The sequence below is a fragment of the Symphalangus syndactylus genome, chromosome 23, assembly GCF_028878055.3.
Source record: "Symphalangus syndactylus isolate Jambi chromosome 23, NHGRI_mSymSyn1-v2.1_pri, whole genome shotgun sequence".
In the NCBI taxonomy this organism is placed as follows: domain Eukaryota; kingdom Metazoa; phylum Chordata; class Mammalia; order Primates; family Hylobatidae; genus Symphalangus; species Symphalangus syndactylus.
Window position 1 is genome coordinate 8,283,359 of NC_072445.2, and position 20,286 is coordinate 8,303,644.

Consider the following 20,286-nt stretch of genomic DNA (forward strand, 5'->3'; position numbering starts at 1 on the left):
CGCTCCGAATCTCCACTTTCATTTTTAACAAAAAGAGTGTTTCATAACTGCTCAATCAAAAATATGTTTTATCTCTGTTAACTGAATTTACGGATCAGAAATAAGTTTCACAGAATGCATCTGTGTAGTTTTTATTTGAAGATATTCTTTTTCCCAATGTAGGCCTCTTAGCGCTTAGCATGTCCAATTGTAGTTTCTACACAAAGAGTGTTTCAGAACGGCTCAATCAAAAGTAAGGTTCAACTCTGTTAGTTGAATGCACAGAACAGAAAGAATTTTCACAGAATGCTACTGTGTAGTTTATATTTGAATATATTCCTTTTTCCACTATTACCCTCTTAGCGCTCCGAATGTCCACTTGCATTTTCTACAGAAAGAGTGTTCAGAACTGCGCAATCAAAAGTATGGTTTAACTCTGTTAGCTTAATGAACATATCAGAAATAAGTTTCACACAATGCTTCTGTGTAGTTTTTATTTGAAGATATTATTTTTCCCAATAGAGGCCTCTTAGCGCTCAGAATGTCCAATTGCAGTTTCTACAGAAAGAGTGTTTCAGAAAGGCTCAATCAAAAGTAAGGTTCAACTCTGTTAGTTGAATGCACAGAACAGAAAGAAGTTTCATACAATGCTTCTGTGTAGTTTATATTTGAACATATTCTTTTTTCCACTATTACCCACTTAGCGCTACGAATGTCCAGTTGCATTTTCTACAGACAGAGTGTTTCAAAACTGCTCAATCAAAAGTATGGTTTAACTCTGTTAGCTGAATGCTCAGATCAGAAAGAAGTTTCACAGAATGCTTCTGTGTAGTTTATATTTGAATGTATTCCTCTTTCCACTACTACTCTCTTAGCGCTCCAAATGTCCAGTTGCATTTTCTACAGAAAGAGTGTTCAGATCTGCTCAATCAAAAGTATGGTTTAACTCTGTTAGCTGAATGCACAGATCAGAAAGAAGTTTCACAGAATGATTCTGTGTAGTTTATATTTGGAGACATTCCTTTTTCCACTATTATCCTCTTAGCGCTCCGAATCTCCACTTGCATTTTCTACAGAAAGAGTGTTTCAGAACGGCTCAATCAAAACTAAGGTTCAACTCTTTTAGTTGAACAAACAGAACAGAAAGAAGTTTCACAAAATTCTTCTGTGTAGTTTTTATTTGTAGACATTCTTTTTCCCAATATAGGCCTCTTAGCGCTCAGAATGTCCAATTGCACTTTCTACAGAAAGAGTGTTTCAGAACGGCTCAATCAAAACTAAGGTTCAACTCTGTTAGTTGAATGCACAGAACAGAAAGAAGTTTCATACAATGCTTCTGTGTAGTTTATATTTGAAAATATTCTTTCTTCCACTATTACCCACTTAGCGCTACGAATGTCCAGTTGCATTTTCTACAGACAGAGTGTTTCAAAACTGCTCAATCAAAAGTATGGTTTAACTCTGTTAGCTGAATGCTCAGATCAGAAAGAAGTTTCACAGAATGCTTCTGTGTAGTTTATATTTGAATATATTCCTTTTTCCACTACTACGCTCTTAGCGCTCCAAATGTCCAGTTGCATTTTCTACAGAAAGAGTGTTCAGATCTGCTCAATCAAAAGTATGGTTTAACTCTGTTAGCTGAATGCACAGATCAGAACGAAGTTTCACCGAATGATTCTGTGTAGTTTATATTTGAAGACATTCCTTTTTCCACTGTTACCCTCTTAGCGCTCCGAATCTCCACTTGCATTTTCTACAAAAAGAGTGTTTCATAACTGCTCAATCAAAAATATGTTTTATATCTGATAACTGAATTTACAGATCAGAAATAAGTTTCACAGAATGCATCTGTGTAGTTTTTATTTGAAGATATTCTTTTTCCCAATGTAGGCCTCTTAGCGCTTAGCATGTCCAATTGCAGTTACTACAGAAAGAGTGTTTCAGAACGGCTCAATCAAAAGTAAGGTTCAAGTCTGTTAGTTGAATGCACAGAACAGAAAGAATTTTCACAGAATGCTACTGTGTAGTTTATATTTGAATATATTCCTTTTTCCACTATTAACTTCTTAGCGCTCCGAATGTCCACTTGCATTTTCTACAGAAAGAGTGTTCAGAACTGCGCAATCAAAAGTATGGTTTAACTCTGTTAGCTTAATGCTCAGATCAGAAAGAAGTTTCACAGAATGCTTCTGTGTAGTTTATATTTGAATATATTCCTTTTTCCACTACTACGCTCTTAGCGCTCCAAATGTCCAGTTGCATTTTCTACAGAAAGAGTGTTCAGATCTGCTCAATCAAAAGTATGGTTTAACTCTGTTAGCTGAATGCACAGATCAGAAAGAAGTTTCACAGAATGATTCTGTGTAGTTTATATTTGGAGACATTCCTTTTTCCACTATTACCCTCTTAACGCTCCGAATGTCCACTTGCATTTTCTACAGAAAGACTGTTACAGAACGGCTCAATCAAAACTAAGGTTCAACTCTTTTAGTTGAACAAACAAAACAGAAAGAAGTTTCACACAATTCTTCTGTGTAGTTTTTATTTGTAGACATTCTTTTTCCCAATATAGGCCTCTTAGCGCTCAGAATGTCCAATTGCAGTTTCCACAGAAAGAGTGTTTCAGAATGGCTCAATCAAAAGTAGGGTTCAACTCTGTTAGTTGAATGCACAGAACAGAAAGAAGTTTCATACAATGCTTCTGTGTAGTTTATATTTGAACATATTCTTTTTTCCACTATTACCCACTTAGCGCTACGAATGTCCAGTTGCATTTTCTACAGACAGAGTGTTTCAAAACTGCTCAATCAAAAGTATGGTTTAACTCTGTTAGCTGAATGCTCAGATCAGAAAGAAGTTTCACAGAATGCTTCTGTGTAGTTTATATTTGAACATATTCCTTTTTCCACTACTACGCTCTTAGCGCTCCAAATGTCCAGTTGCATTTTCTACAGAAAGAGTGTTCAGATCTGCTCAATCAAAAGTATGGTTTAGCCCTGTTAGCTGAATGCACAGATCAGAAAGAAGTTTCACCGAATGATTCTGTGTAGTTTATATTTGAAGACATTCCTTTTTCCACTATTACCCTCTTAGCGCTCCGAATCTCCACTTGCATTTTCTACAAAAAGAGTTTTTCATAACTGCTCAATCAAAAATATGTTTTATCTCTGTTAACTGAATTTACTGATCAGAAATAAGTTTCACAGAATGCATCTGTGTAGTTTTTATTTGAAGATATTCTTTTTCCCAATGTAGGCCTCTTAGCGCTTAGCATGTCCAATTGCAGTTTCTACAGAAAGAGTGTTTCAGAACGGCTCAATCAAAAGTAAGGTTCAACTCTGTTAGTTGAATGCACAGAACAGAAAGAAGTTTCATACAATGCTTCTGTGTAGTTTATATTTGAACATATTCTTTTTTCCACTATTACCCACTTAGTGCTACGAATGTCCAGTTGCATTTTCTACAGACAGAGTGTTTCAAAACTGCTCAATCAAAAGTATGGTTTAACTCTGTTAGCTGAATGCTCAGATCAGAAAGAAGTTTCACAGAATGCTTCTGTGTAGTTTATATTTGAATATATTCCTTTTTCCACTACTACCCTCTTAGCGCTCCGAATCTCCACTTGCATTTTCTACACAAAGAGTGTTTCAGAACGGCTCAATCAAAACTGAGGTTCAACTCTTGTAGTTGAACAAACAGAACAGAAAGAAGTTTCACACAATTCTTCTGTGTAGTTTTTATTTGTAGACATTCTTTTTCCCAATATAGGCCTCTTAGCGCTCAGAATGTCCAATTGCAGTTTCTACAGAAAGAGTGTTTCAGAACGGCTCAATCAAAAGTAAGGTTCAACTCTGTTAGTTGAATGCACAGAACAGAAAGAAGTTTCATACAATGCATCTGTGTAGTTTATATTTGAACATATTCTTTTTTCCACTATTACCCACTTAGCGCTACGAATGTACAGTTGCATTTTCTACAGAGTGTTTCAAAACTGCTCAATCAAAAGTATGGTTTAACTCTGTTAGCTGAATGCTCAGATCAGAAAGAAGTTTCACAGAATGCTTCTGTGTAGTTTATATTTGAATATATTCCTTTTTCCACTACTACGCTCTTAGCGCTCCAAATGTCCAGTTGCATTTTCAACAGAAAGAGTGTTCAGATCTGCTCAATCAAAAGTATGGTTTAACTCTGTTAGCTGAATGCACAGATCAGGAATAAGTTTCACCGAATGATTCTGTGTAGTTTATATTTGAAGACATTCATTTTTCCACTGTTACCCACTTAGCGCTCCGAATCTCCACTTGCATTTTCTACAAAAAGAGTGTTTCATAACTGCTCAATCAAAAATATGTTTTATATCTGTTAACTGAATTTACAGATCAGAAATAAGTTTCACAGAATGCATCTGTGTAGTTTTTATTTGAAGATATTCTTTTTCCCAATGTAGGCCTCTTAGCGCTTAGCATGTCCAATTGCAGTTTCTACACAAAGAGTGTTTCAGAACGGCTCAATCAAAAGTAAGGTTCAACTCTGTTAGTTGAATGCACAGAACAGAAAGAATTTTCACAGAATGCTACTGTGTAGTTTATATTTGAATATATTCCTTTATCCACTATTACCCTCTTATCTCTCCGAATGTCCACTTGCATTTTCTACAGAAAGAGTGTTCAGAACTGCGCAATCAAAAGTATGGTTTAACTCTGTTAGCTTAATGAACATATCAGAAATAAGTTTCACACAATGCTTCTGTGTAGTTTTTATTTGAAGATATTATTTTTCCCAATAGAGGCCTCTTAGCGCTCAGAATGTCCAATTGCAGTTTCTACAGAAAGAGAGTTTCAGAAAGGCTCAATCAAATGTAAGGTTCAACTCTGTTAGTTGAATGCACAGAACAGAAAGAAGTTTCATACAATGCTTCTGTGTAGTTTATATTTGAACATATTCTTTTTTCCACTATTACCCACTTAGCGCTACGAATGTCCAGTTGCATTTTCTACAGACAGAGTGTTTCAAAACTGCTCAATCAAAAGTATCGTTTAACTCTGTTAGCTGAATGCTCAGATCAGAAAGAAGTTGCACAGAATGCTTCTGTGTAGTTTATATTTGAATATATTCCTTTTTCCACTACTACTCTCTTAGCGCTCCAAATGTCCAGTTGCATTTTCTACAGAAAGAGTGTTCAGATCTGCTCAATCAAAAGTATGGTTTAACTCTGTTAGCTGAATGCACAGATCAGAAAGAAGTTTCACAGAATGATTCTGTGTAGTTTATATTTGGAGACATTCCTTTTTCCACTATTACCCTCTTAGCGCTCCGAATGTCCACTTGCATTTTCTACAGAAAGACTGTTACAGAACGGCTCAATCAAAACTAAGGTTCAACTCTTTTAGTTGAACAAACAGAACAGAAAGAAGTTTCACACAATTCTTCTGTGTAGTTTTTATTTGTAGACATTCTTTTTCCCAATATAGGCCTCTTAGCGCTCAGAATGTCCAATTGCAGTTTCTACAGAAAGAGTGTTTCAGAACGGCTCAATCAAAAGTAAGGTTCAACTCTGTTAGTTGAATGCACAGAACAGAAAGAAGTTTCATACAATGCTTCTGTGTAGTTTATATTTGAACATATTCTTTTTTCCACAATTACCCACTTAGCGCTACGAATGTCCAGTTGCATTTCCTACAGACAGAGTGTTTCAAAACTGCTCAATCAAAAGTATGGTTTAACTCTGTTAGCTGAATGCTCAGATCAGAAAGAAGTTTCACAGAATGCTTCTGTGTAGTTTATATTTGAATATATTCCTTTTTCCACTACTACGCTCTTAGCGCTCCAAATGTCCAGTTGCATTTTCTACAGAAAGAGTGTTCAGATCTGCTCAATCAAAAGTATGGTTTAACTCTTTTAGCTGAATGCACAGATCAGAAAGAAGTTTCACCGAATGATTCTGTGTAGTTTATATTTGAAGACATTCCTTTTTCCACTATTACCCTCTTAGCGCTCCGAATCTCCACTTTCATTTTTAACAAAAAGAGTGTTTCATAACTGCTCAATCAAAAATATGTTTTATCTCTGTTAACTGAATTTACGGATCAGAAATAAGTTTCACAGAATGCATCTGTGTAGTTTTTATTTGAAGATATTCTTTTTCCCAATGTAGGCCTCTTAGCGCTTAGCATGTCCAATTGTAGTTTCTACACAAAGAGTGTTTCAGAACGGCTCAATCAAAAGTAAGGTTCAACTCTGTTAGTTGAATGCACAGAACAGAAAGAATTTTCACAGAATGCTACTGTGTAGTTTATATTTGAATATATTCCTTTTTCCACTATTACCCTCTTAGCGCTCCGAATGTCCACTTGCATTTTCTACAGAAAGAGTGTTCAGAACTGCGCAATCAAAAGTATGGTTTAACTCTGTTAGCTTAATGAACATATCAGAAATAAGTTTCACACAATGCTTCTGTGTAGTTTTTATTTGAAGATATTATTTTTCCCAATAGAGGCCTCTTAGCGCTCAGAATGTCCAATTGCAGTTTCTACAGAAAGAGTGTTTCAGAAAGGCTCAATCAAAAGTAAGGTTCAACTCTGTTAGTTGAATGCACAGAACAGAAAGAAGTTTCATACAATGCTTCTGTGTAGTTTATATTTGAACATATTCTTTTTTCCACTATTACCCACTTAGCGCTACGAATGTCCAGTTGCATTTTCTACAGACAGAGTGTTTCAAAACTGCTCAATCAAAAGTATGGTTTAACTCTGTTAGCTGAATGCTCAGATCAGAAAGAAGTTTCACAGAATGCTTCTGTGTAGTTTATATTTGAATATATTCCTCTTTCCACTACTACTCTCTTAGCGCTCCAAATGTCCAGTTGCATTTTCTACAGAAAGAGTGTTCAGATCTGCTCAATCAAAAGTATGGTTTAACTCTGTTAGCTGAATGCACAGATCAGAAAGAAGTTTCACAGAATGATTCTGTGTAGTTTATATTTGGAGACATTCCTTTTTCCACTATTATCCTCTTAGCGCTCCGAATCTCCACTTGCATTTTCTACAGAAAGAGTGTTTCAGAACGGCTCAATCAAAACTAAGGTTCAACTCTTTTAGTTGAACAAACAGAACAGAAAGAAGTTTCACAAAATTCTTCTGTGTAGTTTTTATTTGTAGACATTCTTTTTCCCAATATAGGCCTCTTAGCGCTCAGAATGTCCAATTGCACTTTCTACAGAAAGAGTGTTTCAGAACGGCTCAATCAAAACTAAGGTTCAACTCTGTTAGTTGAATGCACAGAACAGAAAGAAGTTTCATACAATGCTTCTGTGTAGTTTATATTTGAAAATATTCTTTCTTCCACTATTACCCACTTAGCGCTACGAATGTCCAGTTGCATTTTCTACAGACAGAGTGTTTCAAAACTGCTCAATCAAAAGTATGGTTTAACTCTGTTAGCTGAATGCTCAGATCAGAAAGAAGTTTCACAGAATGCTTCTGTGTAGTTTATATTTGAATATATTCCTTTTTCCACTACTACGCTCTTAGCGCTCCAAATGTCCAGTTGCATTTTCTACAGAAAGAGTGTTCAGATCTGCTCAATCAAAAGTATGGTTTAACTCTGTTAGCTGAATGCACAGATCAGAACGAAGTTTCACCGAATGATTCTGTGTAGTTTATATTTGAAGACATTCCTTTTTCCACTGTTACCCTCTTAGCGCTCCGAATCTCCACTTGCATTTTCTACAAAAAGAGTGTTTCATAACTGCTCAATCAAAAATATGTTTTATATCTGATAACTGAATTTACAGATCAGAAATAAGTTTCACAGAATGCATCTGTGTAGTTTTTATTTGAAGATATTCTTTTTCCCAATGTAGGCCTCTTAGCGCTTAGCATGTCCAATTGCAGTTACTACAGAAAGAGTGTTTCAGAACGGCTCAATCAAAAGTAAGGTTCAAGTCTGTTAGTTGAATGCACAGAACAGAAAGAATTTTCACAGAATGCTACTGTGTAGTTTATATTTGAATATATTCCTTTTTCCACTATTAACTTCTTAGCGCTCCGAATGTCCACTTGCATTTTCTACAGAAAGAGTGTTCAGAACTGCGCAATCAAAAGTATGGTTTAACTCTGTTAGCTTAATGCTCAGATCAGAAAGAAGTTTCACAGAATGCTTCTGTGTAGTTTATATTTGAATATATTCCTTTTTCCACTACTACGCTCTTAGCGCTCCAAATGTCCAGTTGCATTTTCTACAGAAAGAGTGTTCAGATCTGCTCAATCAAAAGTATGGTTTAACTCTGTTAGCTGAATGCACAGATCAGAAAGAAGTTTCACAGAATGATTCTGTGTAGTTTATATTTGGAGACATTCCTTTTTCCACTATTACCCTCTTAACGCTCCGAATGTCCACTTGCATTTTCTACAGAAAGACTGTTACAGAACGGCTCAATCAAAACTAAGGTTCAACTCTTTTAGTTGAACAAACAAAACAGAAAGAAGTTTCACACAATTCTTCTGTGTAGTTTTTATTTGTAGACATTCTTTTTCCCAATATAGGCCTCTTAGCGCTCAGAATGTCCAATTGCAGTTTCCACAGAAAGAGTGTTTCAGAACGGCTCAATCAAAAGTAGGGTTCAACTCTGTTAGTTGAATGCACAGAACAGAAAGAAGTTTCATACAATGCTTCTGTGTAGTTTATATTTGAACATATTCTTTTTTCCACTATTACCCACTTAGCGCTACGAATGTCCAGTTGCATTTTCTACAGACAGAGTGTTTCAAAACTGCTCAATCAAAAGTATGGTTTAACTCTGTTAGCTGAATGCTCAGATCAGAAAGAAGTTTCACAGAATGCTTCTGTGTAGTTTATATTTGAACATATTCCTTTTTCCACTACTACGCTCTTAGCGCTCCAAATGTCCAGTTGCATTTTCTACAGAAAGAGTGTTCAGATCTGCTCAATCAAAAGTATGGTTTAACTCTGTTAGCTGAATGCACAGATCAGAAAGAAGTTTTACCGAATGATTCTGTGTAGTTTATATTTGAAGACATTCCTTTTTCCACTATTACCCTCTTAGCGCTCCGAATCTCCACTTGCATTTTCTACAAAAAGAGTTTTTCATAACTGCTCAATCAAAAATATGTTTTATCTCTGTTAACTGAATTTACTGATCAGAAATAAGTTTCACAGAATGCATCTGTGTAGTTTTTATTTGAAGATATTCTTTTTCCCAATGTAGGCCTCTTAGCGCTTAGCATGTCCAATTGCAGTTTCTACAGAAAGAGTGTTTCAGAACGGCTCAATCAAAAGTAAGGTTCAACTCTGTTAGTTGAATGCACAGAACAGAAAGAAGTTTCATACAATGCTTCTGTGTAGTTTATATTTGAACATATTCTTTTTTCCACTATTACCCACTTAGTGCTACGAATGTCCAGTTGCATTTTCTACAGACAGATTGTTTCAAAACTGCTCAATCAAAAGTATGGTTTAACTCTGTTAGCTGAATGCTCAGATCAGAAAGAAGTTTCACAGAATGCTTCTGTGTAGTTTATATTTGAATATATTCCTTTTTCCACTACTACCCTCTTAGCGCTCCGAATCTCCACTTGCATTTTCTACACAAAGAGTGTTTCAGAACGGCTCAATCAAAACTGAGGTTCAACTCTTGTAGTTGAACAAACAGAACAGAAAGAAGTTTCACACAATTCTTCTGTGTAGTTTTTATTTGTAGACATTCTTTTTCCCAATATAGGCCTCTTAGCGCTCAGAATGTCCAATTGCAGTTTCTACAGAAAGAGTGTTTCAGAACGGCTCAATCAAAAGTAAGGTTCAACTCTGTTAGTTGAATGCACAGAACAGAAAGAAGTTTCATACAATGCATCTGTGTAGTTTATATTTGAACATATTCTTTTTTCCACTATTACCCACTTAGCGCTACGAATGTACAGTTGCATTTTCTACAGAGTGTTTCAAAACTGCTCAATCAAAAGTATGGTTTAACTCTGTTAGCTGAATGCTCAGATCAGAAAGAAGTTTCACAGAATGCTTCTGTGTAGTTTATATTTGAATATATTCCTTTTTCCACTACTACGCTCTTAGCGCTCCAAATGTCCAGTTGCATTTTCAACAGAAAGAGTGTTCAGATCTGCTCAATCAAAAGTATGGTTTAACTCTGTTAGCTGAATGCACAGATCAGGAATAAGTTTCACCGAATGATTCTGTGTAGTTTATATTTGAAGACATTCATTTTTCCACTGTTACCCACTTAGCGCTCCGAATCTCCACTTGCATTTTCTACAAAAAGAGTGTTTCATAACTGCTCAATCAAAAATATGTTTTATATCTGTTAACTGAATTTACAGATCAGAAATAAGTTTCACAGAATGCATCTGTGTAGTTTTTATTTGAAGATATTCTTTTTCCCAATGTAGGCCTCTTAGCGCTTAGCATGTCCAATTGCAGTTTCTACAGAAAGAGTGTTTCAGAACGGCTCAATCAAAAGTAAGGTTCAACTCTGTTAGTTGAATGCACAGAACAGAAAGAATTTTCACAGAATGCTACTGTGTAGTTTATATTTGAATATATTCCTTTTTCCACTATTACCCTCTTAGCGCTCCGAATGTCCACTTGCATTTTCTACAGAAAGAGTGTTCAGAACTGCGCAATCAAAAGTATGGTTTAACTCTGTTAGCTTAATGAACATATCAGAAATAAGTTTCACACAATGCTTCTGTGTAGTTTTTATTTGAAGATATTATTTTTCCCAATAGAGACCTCTTAGCGCTCAGAATGTCCAATTGCAGTTTGTACAGAAAGAGTGTTTCAGAAAGGCTCAATCAAAAGTAAGTTTCAACTCTGTTAGTTGAATGCACAGAACAGAAAGAAGTTTCATACAATGCTTCTGTGTAGTTTATATTTGAACATATTCTTTTTTCCACTATTACCCACTTAGCGCTACGAATGTCCAGTTGCATTTTCTACAGATAGAGTGTTTCAAAACTGCTCAATCAAAAGTATGGTTTAACTCTGTTAGCTGAATGCTCAGATCAGAAAGAAGTTTCACAGAATGCTTCTGTGTAGTTTATATTTGAATATATTCCTTTTTCCACTACTACTCTCTTAGCGCTCCAAATGTCCAGTTGCATTTTCTACAGAAAGAGTGTTCAGATCTGCTCAATCAAAAGTATGGTTTAACTCTGTTAGCTGAATGCACAGATCAGAAAGAAGTTTCACAGAATGATTCTGTGTAGTTTATATTTGGAGACATTCGTTTTTCCACTATTACCCTCTTAGCGCTCCGAATCTCCACTTGCATTTTCTACAGAAAGAGTGTGTCAGAACGGCTCAAACAAAACTAAGGTTCAACTCTTTTAGTTGAACAAACAGAACAGAAAGAAATTTCACACAATTCTTCTGTGTAGTTTTTATTTGTAGACATTCTTTTTCCCAATATAGGCCTCTTAGCGCTCAGAATGTCCAATTGCAGTTTCTACAGAAAGAGTGTTTCAGAACGGCTCAATCAAAAGTAAGGTTCAACTCTGTTAGTTGAATGCACAGAACAGAAAGAAGTTACATACAATGCTTCTGTGTAGTTTATATTTGAACATATTCTTTTTTCCACTATTACCCACTTAGCGCTACGAATGTCCAGTTGCATTTTCTACAGACAGAGTGTTTCAAAACTGCTCAATCAAAAGTATGGTTTAACTCTGTTAGCTGAATGCTCAGATCAGAAAGAAGTTTCACAGAATGCTTCTGTGTAGTTTATATTTGAATATATTCCTTTTTCCACTACTACTCTCTTAGCGCTCCAAATGTCCAGTTGCATTTTCTACAGAAAGAGTGTTCAGATCTGCTCAATCAAAAGTATGGTTTAACTCTGTTAGCTGAATGCACAGATCAGAAAGAAGTTTCACAGAATGATTCTGTGTAGTTTATATTTGGAGACATTCCTTTTTCCACTATTACCCTCTTAGCGCTCCGAATCTCCACTTGCATTTTCTACAGAAAGAGTGTTTCAGAACGGCTCAAAGAAAACTAAGGTTCAACTCTTTTAGTTGAACAAACAGAACAGAAAGAAGTTTCACACAATTCTTCTGTGTAGTTTTTATTTGTAGACATTCTTTTTCCCAATATAGGCCTCTTAGCGCTCAGAATGTCCAATTGCAGTTTCTACAGAAAGAGTGTTTCAGAACGGCTCAATCAAAAGTAAGGTTCAACTCTGTTAGTTGAATGCACAGAACAGAAAGAAGTTTCATACAATGCTTCTGTGTAGTTTATATTTGAACATATTCTTTTTTCCACTATTACCCACTTAGCGCTACGAATGTCCAGTTGCATTTTCTACAGAGTGTTTCAAAACTGCTCAATCAAAAGTATGGTTTAACTCTGTTAGCTGAATGCTCAGATCAGAAAGAAGTTTCACAGAATGCTTCTGTGTAGTTTATATTTGAATATATTCCTTTTTCCACTACTACGCTCTTAGCGCTCCAAATGTCCAGTTGCATTTTCTACAGAAAGAGTGTTCAGATCTGCTCAATCAAAAGTATGGTTTAACTCTGTTAGCTGAATGCACAGATCAGAAAGAAGTTTCACAGAATGATTCTGTGTAGTTTATATTTGGAGACATTCCTTTTTCCACTATTACCCTCTTAACGCTCCGAATGTCCACTTGCATTTTCTACAGAAAGACTGTTACAGAACGGCTCAATCAAAACTAAGGTTCAACTCTTTTAGTTGAACAAACAAAACAGAAAGAAGTTTCACACAATTCTTCTGTGTAGTTTTTATTTGTAGACATTCTTTTTCCCAATATAGGCCTCTTAGCGCTCAGAATGTCCAATTGCAGTTTCCACAGAAAGAGTGTTTCAGAACGGCTCAATCAAAAGTAAGGTTCAACTCTGTTAGTTGAATGCACAGAACAGAAAGAAGTTTCATACAATGCTTCTGTGTAGTTTATATTTGAACATATTCTTTTTTCCACTATTACCCACTTAGCGCTACGAATGTCCAGTTGCATTTTCTACAGACAGAGTGTTTCAAAACTGCTCAATCAAAAGTATGGTTTAACTCTGTTAGCTGAATGCTCAGATCAGAAAGAAGTTTCACAGAATGCTTCTGTGTAGTTTATATTTGAACATATTCCTTTTTCCACTACTACGCTCTTAGCGCTCCAAATGTCCAGTTGCATTTTCTACAGAAAGAGTGTTCAGATCTGCTCAATCAAAAGTATGGTTTAACTCTGTTAGCTGAATGCACAGATCAGAAAGAAGTTTTACCGAATGATTCTGTGTAGTTTATATTTGAAGACATTCCTTTTTCCACTATTACCCTCTTAGCGCTCCGAATCTCCACTTGCATTTTCTACAAAAAGAGTGTTTCATAACTGCTCAATCAAAAATATGTTTTATCTCTGTTAACTGAATTTACTGATCAGAAATAAGTTTCACAGAATGCATCTGTGTAGTTTTTATTTGAAGATATTCTTTTTCCCAATGTAGGCCTCTTAGCGCTTAGCATGTCCAATTGCAGTTTCTACAGAAAGAGTGTTTCAGAACGGCTCAATCAAAAGTAAGGTTCAACTCTGTTAGTTGAATGCACAGAACAGAAAGAAGTTTCATACAATGCTTCTGTGTAGTTTATATTTGAACATATTCTTTTTTCCACTATTACCCACTTAGTGCTACGAATGTCCAGTTGCATTTTCTACAGACAGAGTGTTTCAAAACTGCTCAATCAAAAGTATGGTTTAACTCTGTTAGCTGAATGCTCAGATCAGAAAGAAGTTTCACAGAATGCTTCTGTGTAGTTTATATTTGAATATATTCCTTTTTCCACTACTACCCTCTTAGCGCTCCGAATCTCCACTTGCATTTTCTACAGAAAGAGTGTTTCAGAACGGCTCAATCAAAACTGAGGTTCAACTCTTGTAGTTGAACAAACAGAACAGAAAGAAGTTTCACACAATTCTTCTGTGTAGTTTTTATTTGTAGACATTCTTTTTCCCAATATAGGCCTCTTAGCGCTCAGAATGTCCAATTGCAGTTTCTACAGAAAGAGTGTTTCAGAACGGCTCAATCAAAAGTAAGGTTCAACTCTGTTAGTTGAATGCACAGAACAGAAAGAAGTTTCATACAATGCATCTGTGTAGTTTATATTTGAACATATTCTTTTTTCCACTATTACCCACTTAGCGCTACGAATGTACAGTTGCATTTTCTACAGAGTGTTTCAAAACTGCTCAATCAAAAGTATGGTTTAACTCTGTTAGCTGAATGCTCAGATCAGAAAGAAGTTTCACAGAATGCTTCTGTGTAGTTTATATTTGAATATATTCCTTTTTCCACTACTACGCTCTTAGCGCTCCAAATGTCCAGTTGCATTTTCAACAGAAAGAGTGTTCAGATCAGCTCAATCAAAAGTATGGTTTAACTCTCTTAGCTGAATGCACAGATCAGGAATAAGTTTCACCGAATGATTCTGTGTAGTTTATATTTGAAGACATTCATTTTTCCACTGTTACCCACTTAGCGCTCCGAATCTCCACTTGCATTTTCTACAAAAAGAGTGTTTCATAACTGCTCAATCAAAAATATGTTTTATATCTGTTAACTGAATTTACAGATCAGAAATAAGTTTCACAGAATGCATCTGTGTAGTTTTTATTTGAAGATATTCTTTTTCCCAATGTAGGCCTCTTAGCGCTTAGCATGTCCAATTGCAGTTTCTACAGAAAGAGTGTTTCAGAACGGCTCAATCAAAAGTAAGGTTCAACTCTGTTAGTTGAATGCACAGAACAGAAAGAATTTTCACAGAATGCTACTGTGTAGTTTATATTTGAATATATTCCTTTTTCCACTATTACCCTCTTAGCGCTCCGAATGTCCACTTGCATTTTCTACAGAAAGAGTGTTCAGAACTGCGCAATCAAAAGTATGGTTTAACTCTGTTAGCTTAATGAACATATCAGAAATAAGTTTCACACAATGCTTCTGTGTAGTTTTTATTTGAAGATATTATTTTTCCCAATAGAGACCTCTTAGCGCTCAGAATTTCCAATTGCAGTTTGTACAGAAAGAGTGTTTCAGAAAGGCTCAATCAAAAGTAAGTTTCAACTCTGTTAGTTGAATGCACAGAACAGAAAGAAGTTTCATACAATGCTTCTGTGTAGTTTATATTTGAACATATTCTTTTTTCCACTATTACCCACTTAGCGCTACGAATGTCCAGTTGCATTTTCTACAGATAGAGTGTTTCAAAACTGCTCAATCAAAAGTATGGTTTAACTCTGTTAGCTGAATGCTCAGATCAGAAAGAAGTTTCACAGAATGCTTCTGTGTAGTTTATATTTGAATATATTCCTTTTTCCACTACTACTCTCTTAGCGCTCCAAATGTCCAGTTGCATTTTCTACAGAAAGAGTGTTCAGATCTGCTCAATCAAAAGTATGGTTTAACTCTGTTAGCTGAATGCACAGATCAGAAAGAAGTTTCACAGAATGATTCTGTGTAGTTTATATTTGGAGACATTCGTTTTTCCACTATTACCCTCTTAGCGCTCCGAATCTCCACTTGCATTTTCTACAGAAAGAGTGTGTCAGAACGGCTCAAACAAAACTAAGGTTCAACTCTTTTAGTTGAACAAACAGAACAGAAAGAAATTTCACACAATTCTTCTGTGTAGTTTTTATTTGTAGACATTCTTTTTCCCAATATAGGCCTCTTAGCGCTCAGAATGTCCAATTGCAGTTTCTACAGAAAGAGTGTTTCAGAACGGCTCAATCAAAAGTAAGGTTCAACTCTGTTAGTTGAATGCACAGAACAGAAAGAAGTTACATACAATGCTTCTGTGTAGTTTATATTTGAACATATTCTTTTTTCCACTATTACCCACTTAGCGCTACGAATGTCCAGTTGCATTTTCTACAGAGTGTTTCAAAACTGCTCAATCAAAAGTATGGTTTAACTCTGTTAGCTGAATGCTCAGATCAGAAAGAAGTTTCACAGAATGCTTCTGTGTAGTTTATATTTGAATATATTCCTTTTTCCACTACTACTCTCTTAGCGCTCCAAATGTCCAGTTGCATTTTCTACAGAAAGAGTGTTCAGATCTGCTCAATCAAAAGTATGGTTTAACTCTGTTAGCTGAATGCACAGATCAGAAAGAAGTTTCACAGAATGATTCTGTGTAGTTTATATTTGGAGACATTCCTTTTTCCACTATTACCCTCTTAGCGCACCGAATCTCCACTTGCATTTTCTACAGAAAGAGTGTTTCAGAACGGCTCAAAGAAAACTAAGGTTCAACTCTTTTAGTTGAACAAACAGAACAGAAAGAAGTTTCACACAATTCTTCTGTGTAGTTTTTATTTGTAGACATTCTTTTTCCCAATATAGGCCTCTTAGCGCTCAGAATGTCCAATTGCAGTTTCTACAGAAAGAGTGTTTCAGAACGGCTCAATCAAAAGTAAGGTTCAACTCTGTTAGTTGAATGCACAGAACAGAAAGAAGTTTCATACAATGCTTCTGTGTAGTTTATATTTGAACATATTCTTTTTTCCACTATTACCCACTTAGCGCTACGAATGTCCAGTTGCATTTTCTACAGAGTGTTTCAAAACTGCTCAATCAAAAGTATGGTTTAACTCTGTTAGCTGAATGCTCAGATCAGAAAGAAGTTTCACAGAATGCTTCTGTGTAGTTTATTTTTGAATATATTCCTTTTTCCACTACTACGCTCTTAGCGCTCCAAATGTCCAGTTGCATTTTCTACAGAAAGAGTGTTCAGATCTGCTCAATCAAAAGTATGGTTTAACTCTGTTAGCTGAATGCACAGATCAGAAAGAAGTTTCACAGAATGATTCTGTGTAGTTTATATTTGGAGACATTCCTTTTTCCACTATTACCCTCTTAACGCTCCGAATGTCCACTTGCATTTTCTACAGAAAGACTGTTACAGAACGGCTCAATCAAAACTAAGGTTCAACTCTTTTAGTTGAACAAACAAAACAGAAAGAAGTTTCACACAATTCTTCTGTGTAGTTTTTATTTTTAGACATTCTTTTTCCCAATATAGGCCTCTTAGCGCTCAGAATGTCCAATTGCAGTTTCCACAGAAAGAGTGTTTCAGAACGGCTCAATCAAAAGTAAGGTTCAACTCTGTTAGTTGAATGCACAGAACAGAAAGAAGTTTCATACAATGCTTCTGTGTAGTTTATATTTGAACATATTCTTTTTTCCACTATTACCCACTTAGCGCTACGAATGTCCAGTTGCATTTTCTACAGACAGAGTGTTTCAAAACTGCTCAATCAAAAGTATGGTTTAACTCTGTTAGCTGAATGCTCAGATCAGAAAGAAGTTTCACAGAATGCTTCTGTGTAGTTTATATTTGAACATATTCCTTTTTCCACTACTACGCTCTTAGCGCTCCAAATGTCCAGTTGCATTTTCTACAGAAAGAGTGTTCAGATCTGCTCAATCAAAAGTATGGTTTAACTCTGTTAGCTGAATGCACAGATCAGAAAGAAGTTTTACCGAATGATTCTGTGTAGTTTATTTTTGAAGACATTCCTTTTTCCACTATTACCCTCTTAGCGCTCCGAATCTCCACTTGCATTTTCTACAAAAAGAGTGTTTCATAACTGCTCAATCAAAAATATGTTTTATCTCTGTTAACTGAATTTACTGATCAGAAATAAGTTTCACAGAATGCATCTGTGTAGTTTTTATTTGAAGATATTCTTTTTCCCAATGTAGGCCTCTTAGCGCTTAGCATGTCCAATTGCAGTTTCTACAGAAAGAGTGTTTCAGAACGGCTCAATCAAAAGTAAGGTTCAACTCTGTTAGTTGAATGCACAGAACAGAAAGAAGTTTCATACAATGCTTCTGTGTAGTTTATATTTGAACATATTCTTTTTTCCACTATTACCCACTTAGTGCTACGAATGTCCAGTTGCATTTTCTACAGACAGAGTGTTTCAAAACTGCTCAATCAAAAGTATGGTTTAACTCTGTTAGCTGAATGCTCAGATCAGAAAGAAGTTTTACAGAATGATTCTGTGTAGTTTATATTTGGAGACATTCCTTTTTCCACTATTACCCTCTTAGCGCTCCGAATCTCCACTTGCATTTTCTACAGAAATAGTGTTTCAGAACGGCTCAAAGAAAACTAAGGTTCAACTCTTTTAGTTGAACAAACAGAACAGAAAGAAGTTTCACACAATTCTTCTGTGTAGTTTTTATTTGTAGACATTCTTTTTCCCAATATAGGCCTCTTAGCGCTCAGAATGTCCAATTGCAGTTTCTACAGAAAGAGTGTTTCAGAACGGCTCAATCAAAAGTAAGGTTCAACTCTGTTAGTTGAATGCACAGAACAGAAAGAAGTTTCGTACAATGCTTCTGTGTAGTTTATATTTGAACATATTCTCTTTTCCACTATTACCCACTTAGCGCTACGAATGTCCAGTTGCATTTTTTACAGACAGAGTGTTTCAAAACTGCTCAATCAAAAGTATGGTTGAACTCTGTTAGCTGAATGCTCAGATCAGAAAGAAGTTTCACAGAATGCTTCTGTGTAGTTTATATTTGAATATATTCCTTTTTCCACTACTACGCTCTTAGCGCTCCAAATGTCCAGTTGCATTTTCTACAGAAAGAGTGTTCAGATCTGCTCAATCAAAAGTATGGTTTAACTCTGTTAGCTGAATGCACAGATCAGAAAGAAGTTTCACCGAATGATTCTGTGTAGTTTATATTTGAAGACATTCCTTTTTCCACTATTACCCTCTTAGCGCTCCGAATCTCCACTTGCATTTTCTACAAAAAGAGTGTTTCATAACTGCTCAATCAAAAATATGTTTTATCTCTGTTAACTGAATTTACAGATCAGAAATAAGTTTCACAGAATGCATCTGTGTAGTTTTTATTTGAAGATATTCTTTTTCCCAATGCAGGCCTCTTAGCGCTTAGCATGTCCAATTGCAGTTTCTACAGAAAGAGTGTTTCAGAACGGCTCAGTCAAAAGTAAGGTTCAACTCTGTTAGTTGAATGCACAGAACAGAAAGAATTTTCACAGAATGCTACTGTGTAGTTTATATTTGAATATATTCCTTTTTCCACTATTACCCTCTTAGCGCTCCGAATGTCCACTTGCATTTTCTACAGAAAGAGTGTTCAGAACTGCGCAATCAAAAGTATGGTTTAACTCTGTTAGCTTAATGAACATATCAGAAATAAGTTTCACACAATGCTTCTGTGTAGTTTTTATTTGAAGATAGTATTTTTCCCAATATAGGCCTCTTAGCGCTCAGAATGTCCAATTGCAGTTTCTACAGAAAGAGTGTTTCAGAAAGGCTCAATCAAAAGTAAGGTTCAACTCTGTTAGTTGAATGCACAGAACAGAAAGAAGTTTCATACAATGCTTCTGTGTAGTTTATATTTGAACATATTCTTTTTTCCACTATTACCCACTTACCGCTACGAATGTCCAGTTGCATTTTCTACAGACAGAGTGTTTCAAAACTGCTGAATCATAAGTATGGTTTAACTCTGTTAGCTGAATGCTCAGATCAGAAAGAAGTTTCACAGAATGCTTCTGTGTAGTTTATATTTGAATATATTCCTTTTTCCACTACTACGCTCTTAGCGCTCCAAATGTCCAGTTGCATTTTCTACAGAAAGAGTGTTCAGATCTGCTCAATCAAAAGTATGGTTTAACTCTGTTAGCTGAATGCACAGATCAGAAAGAAGTTTCACCGAATGATTCTGTGTAGTTTATATTTGAAGACATTCCTTTTTCCCCTGTTACCCTCTTAGCGCTCCGAATCTCCACTTGCATTTTCTACAAAAAGAGTGTTTCATAACTGCTCAATCAAAAATATGTTTTATATCTGTTAACTGAATTTACAGATCAGAAATAAGTTTCACAGAATGCATCTGTGTAGTTTTTATTTGAAGATATTCTTTTTCCCAATGTAGGCCTCTTAGCGCTTAGCATGTCCAATTGCAGTTACTACAGAAAGAGTGTTTCAGAACGGCTCAATCAAAAGTAAGGTTCAACTCTGTTAGTTGAATGCACAGAACAGAAAGTATTTTCACAGAATGCTACTGTGTAGTTTATATTTGAATATATTCCTTTTTCCACTATTACCCTCTTAGCGCTCCGAATGTCCACTTGCATTTTCTACAGAAAGAGTGTTCAGAACTGCGCAATCAAAAGTATGGTTTAACTCTGTTAGCTTAATGAACATATCAGAAATAAGTTTCACACAATGTTTCTGTGTAGTTTTTATTTGAAGATATTATTTTTCCCAATAGAGGC